Source organism: Eurytemora carolleeae, unplaced genomic scaffold (genome assembly GCF_000591075.1).
Source record: "Eurytemora carolleeae unplaced genomic scaffold, Eaff_2.0 scaffold104, whole genome shotgun sequence".
Classification (NCBI taxonomy): Eukaryota; Metazoa; Arthropoda; class Copepoda; order Calanoida; family Temoridae; genus Eurytemora; species Eurytemora carolleeae.
The window spans coordinates 55681-61680 of NW_019396033.1; positions in this window are offsets into that span (position 1 = coordinate 55681).

The window sequence follows — 6000 nt, forward strand, 5'->3', positions numbered from 1 at the left end:
TCCTGAAATGGATATCAAGTCTATTTGCATGTATTATCTTTAAATTAAAAGGCTAATCGTTAAATGCAATATTTCCAAAATGAAGAGTAGAGTTGATTCAAATAACGATTACTAGATCTCATGTTTAGTGGACACAATTTGTAAATATTTCATTTGGAGTGCTTCTCAACTTTTTAAACAATTTTGCCTTTATAGTTTTTTTTTCTTCCTTTAATATGTTTCTCAGTTGAAGTTTCAACGCATATTTGCCATTTTTTTAAAGAAAAGTATTATCTTAGGTTAGGTTTAGTTTTTGTATAACTTCGAGGATTTTCTTTTCTTTTTTGACAAAATAAGACAGATTTAAAATCATATCAGATTTTTTTTGGTTTTTGATTTTTTCATGTTTGTTTTTTCTTCTGGAGCAAGCTTGTTGTTGATGAATCTATTTGTGGATTGTATTGTGTTTATGTCTGTCAAATGTCAGGTTGTAACCAGGGACACCAATATTATTATTGATTATAATCTTGTATTTGCACAGACAAGTGACAATAACAGGATCCTCAAATACACAAATAAAAAGATATTAAAGGAACTGACGACGTAAATACAAGTGACTACCCTCCCCACTCTACTCCCCTAAATTAAAAAAGTGACACCCCCTCTCCCCTAATTTAAAAAAGTGACATGCCTGATTCACAACTGACCCCATTAAACCTTCATCTAGCTGAGCAATCATAATCTTAAAAAGTGTTGAATTTTAACCATCTATTTTATTCTGGTTCATAAATCAGCCTCTTCGTAAATAAACAACAATTAAAAATCATCAATATTTTCAGGTAGAAAAATCAAAAAAAATATCTAAACCATGTTTGCTGAACTTAGGTTTAACGGATAGTGTGGTTAATCTTCAGGCAACTCTCTCCATCAAGAGTCAGAATCGATATTCCCTTTAATGGCGAATAAAAACGCATTTGTCATAAATTTTTACTTTAAAGATATTTAAATCAGTTTCAACATGAAAGGTTTACGTGTATAAATCGAAAGAAACGGTATTATTATAAGTACTTTTGTTATTGGTAAAAAACATGTCACAGTAATTCAAAGGTTGCCAGCTCTCACACAGAAATTGAGGAGAATCTTGCCGATTTTCATTTTTAAAACTAAAGATAAAAACAAGAGCTTTCTTGTGTTAAAATGTACATGTAAAGGGCTACAAAAAAGTAAAATTGAGTTATAGTGCGACACGTAAACTCAATTTTGAAAATTTATATTTTCATATGATCCTGTATTTATGTTAGTGTATAATTTTAAATATTACATTATGAAGATACAATACATGAGTGGAAATTATTTTGGACAAGAAACAAATAAATTATTAAAAAAAAATAGAATGAATTTTACCTCAAAAAAATTTAAACCGCCATTTTGATGAACGGTTACTCTACTCTGTGGATATATGCATGATAAGACATATTTTAACTATCTGCATGTTGAAAAGTAACTTTTTCTAATGGAACATCCTGGTCTAACATAGAGGAAACGGACCTAAGTCTTTTTTGACTGAAAAATTTACAAGATCTAAAAAATGTCGAGTCTTTGCCACAAATCGATTCTTTGCAACCTGATGATGTAAACCTTTAAACTTATATTTTTCATCTGACATAATTCATAGTCATATTTCTAACTCCATCGGGTTACAAAGATATAGGGATTATAAAATCTTAGTTTATGGGAAAGACTCAATTGTTCAAATATAAAAATATAAGTAAAATAGTTTAGATACTCCTAGATCAGCTCCCAGAGCCCTCTATAGGTCGGTTTCCATAGCATCTACATAATACAAGATTTATAAACTTTTATCAAAGTTTTAAACATCACTTCCAGCTTTTTCTAAATTCATGCACAACTTTCCAGATTTGGGGCTTGTTGGCTATCCAATCTTTTAGAAATAACCAAGAACAATGTTGAACAAATGACACGAAATAGTTTGTTTTCTAGATTATACATAGTGTAGTCTGTAGGAACAAAGCTTTGTCTGAAAACTAGAATTTCCAATAATAATTCAGTCAATGATGAAAAGTTTTAAAGTCCTATGTTCTAAACAATATCTAAGGAAAAATGTGAAACTCTTTAGGTTGGAAGTTCCAAAGATTATGAATAATAGAATGTGAAAAGAGATGAAAATAACTAGTTTTCTAAGAAGGAAAAAAATGAAAAAGAATTCATTTTAAAATCCAAAACGAAATTACGAGAATTAATTTAATTTCCTGAATTGCGACTAGAGATGGGCATAGTTTTCGTTGACGAAAGAAATATTTCATAGCAAACTAATTTTTTGTGTTAATTATAGTGTCTTTTTTCCTGACAGAATGATTTTGCTGAACAAACGATTTCGCTAAACGCTTACGTGCATTCAGTTATAATATAATGACATAAAAAAACGTGGATTGAACTAACGAACGCATACACATTTTTATCGATCAACTAAAAAAAACAAATGAGTCGTTAACGAACAATAAACGAACCAATTAAAAAATATGAATGCGGTCTTCTCTAATTGTTACGAGATGATGTGTTTTTACTGGAGGATTCTTTGTTTCTTGATCGTATCCGTAATTAAACCATTTCTTTGGAGAACTTTATTTCTTTTAACTCTTTAAATTGTTCAAATAATCTCCTTTAAAATAGCACAGAAAAAATAGTAAACATGTCTTTAAATATATATTCTGAAAAGGCAGTCTGGTGTAAGCTGAATCACCTTGTATATAAATAAGTAGAAAGTGTATATGGAGGATAATCCGGGGAATTTCTAATTTACACTTTAAATATTTCGTCAAAATGTTGAACTTTAGTAAATATATAAATAAGTTATCTTACAGGGAGAAAGAAGGAAAACATTTAATATTCATTAACAATTTACACCCTGTAGTTCTAGTGTTCAACATATCTTCTGATAAACCCAGTAGTTCTAGTGTTCAACATATATTCTGATACACCCTGTAGTTCTTGTGTTCAACATATATTCTGATACCCCTGTAGTTCTAGTGTTCAATATATATTCTGATACACCCTGTAGTTCTAGTGTTCAATATATATTCTGATACACCCTGTAATTCTAATGTTCAACATATATTCAGTTACACCCTATAGTTCTAGTGTTCAACGTATATTCTGATCACCCTGTAGTTCTAGTGTTCAACATATATTCTGATCACCCTGTAGTTCTAGTGTTCAATACATATTCTGATACACCCTGTAGTTCTAGTGTTCAACATATATTCAGTTACACCCTGTAGTTCTAGTGTTCAACATATATTAAACACCCTAGCTGTAGTTCTAGTGTTTAGCATACAAATGTAATTCTAGTGTTCAACATACATTCTAATACACTCTGTAGTTCTGGCGTTCAATATATATGTTCATCATATATTATAAAACACCCTGTAGTTCAAGTGTTAAACATATATTTTGTTAAACCCTGTACATCTAGTGTTTAGCAAATATTCTGATACATATAGCATACAGCATATATGTATCAGATAGCATATAACATAAATAACATAACATAAACATAAATTCTGATACACCCTGTATTTCAGTGTTCAACATAAATTCTGATACACTCTGTAGTTCTAGTGTTCCACGTGTCTATTATGATACACCCTGTAGTTTTAGTGCTCCACGTGTATATTCTGAGACACCCTGTAGTTCTAGTGTTCCACGTTTATATTCTGAGACACCCTGTAGTTCTAGTGTTGACGTTTATTATGTAAATGTAAAATGGATGGAGGCAATCTTCAAGTTTATTTAGTTTATATTCAACTCAAAATAACAAATCTTCAAACTTTCTCATTTTACCAAATCTGGCCATTTTTCTTTTCTCTACATATTACATTCATATGTTTCTTTCATTCAGCACGAAAAGTTTATACATTTTTTTAATTTTAACAACCAAAGGGGAATGTTTTAGGGGATTAAAGGTGCATACTAAAAGATTTCATAATAATGTTTAGTGAAAACAGGTAACGATTTGCTAGTTTTAATAAGAGAAAAAACTGTTAACTCTGCAAGGGCTAAAAAAATGTCTAAATTCTAAATTAAAATGTATTTGTCAACAACTAATGAGTATTTAAAATATAGTATTTGGAATCCAAGACTTTTTGTGTTGTACCATGCAATGCCATTTGAAAGAAAAAAATATAATTTCTTGCTGAGGTTGTATTGTATTGCGGATTTTTAAATTATTCAAAATAAAATGTTTAAAATTTAATAATCCCCATAAACTGCATACTGCTAGGAAGTTATCATGTTTCTATGCAAATTCTGAGAAAATTGAAGAATTAAAAATTTGAAGAAATCGTTCAACTTTTCACAATTTTCATCAACTCAGAAACATTGAATTTATAGAAACCCTAAGAGCTTAAAATTTTTTGCTAATAACTTTTCCAAGCAAAAAAAGGTAAAGAACTATATTCTTATAAAAGGCAAGCAGAGAGTTAGTTGGAAAAGAATGTAAAGCGGGAAAAAAAACTACTAAAATGAAAAAAAGATCCGTCTTAAATTTTTTTATGATCAGATAATTACTTTTGAAAACATTCACTCCTATTTCGAGGATTTTTGATAATGAAGACGACATTTTCATATTTTCCAGGAAAGTTCGAAAATCCAGCGCCAGCGAAAAATTATTTTTAAAAACAAAATCAAAATTAATATGAAATATCAACTATATACGAATGAGTCGAAAAATAATCGATGACTTTTGTTTGTAATATCTGAATTATTTGTTTGGAAGTAAATTGATTATTTTATGATCCAAGTTGAATGTTGCAACTTTCTGAATTTGTATGGACGCTATGTTCTTCAACATAAGTCGTTTTTAACAATTTTCTCATTATAGACGCAACAGATAGAAGTAAGATTAGTAGCGATCAAAAGCGCTTAATTTTCGCCGTAAGCCTATACCCCCTTTCATTTTTCGCGAACACTCCCTTTAAAGCACTGAGCATTGAGCACTGAGCACTGAGCACTGAGCATTTAATGCACTGAGCATTGAAGACTATTTACATAGATGTTTAACACTTTAATTTGATTGAATTGACACGGAAATTATCAATGGACAAAGTGATTTTCTGCATTTTTGCAACACTTTAATAACTCAAAAAGTGTTCAATACACAATACACAATACACAATACACAATACACAATACACAATACACAATACACAATACACAATACATAATACACAATACACAATACACGATACACAATATTAATTTAGTGTTCACATGTGAATCCATTTTGTTCCTTTGTAATGTACTGTATTTCCACCAGCTAAAACCGGATTTATTTCTCAATCTCTGTAGGAAGTTCAGCGTATGTTTACATAGATTACACGATATATCTATTTAATGAAGTGCTGTGGTTAACATTCTAATAGAAAGAAGGAAAAGTTCCGTTCTAAGGTAGTTTGCTAATTTGACAGTATATCGTATAAAGTAAATTAACTAAACATTTCCCCATCAATTTTATAGATAAAATAATATATGTTTGAAATATTAAAGGTTTAAACCATCAGGTTGCAAAGATATAGGGAATAGAAAATTTGGCAAATACTCAATTCCTTCGAGTTTGTTGTAAAGACTCAAATACTTGCCAGGTTATCTGTGTTCATTGATAGATTTTCAAAAAAATGCAGAGTAAGAATTTCAAGGAAAATTTCTCAATTTGACCGGCTATAAACTTTTCCTAGGGTCATGTCATGTACCACACAGAAAATGTAGACACGACCGGTTCAGCCGTTTTGGCGGTAATAAACCACAAACAAGCACCACATATATGAACTTTCGTATGATTTTAACACAGTTTTATATCAATTTCTCAAGATAGTAACATCAGATAAAACTTTCATGGGTCGCGATCAAGAGCTAAAGTGATTAGCTTTCAGCCTATACCCCCTTTTATTTTTCCTTTACTGTCCCTTTAAGTTGATTTTATCATTTTATTTGTATGCGTGAGCT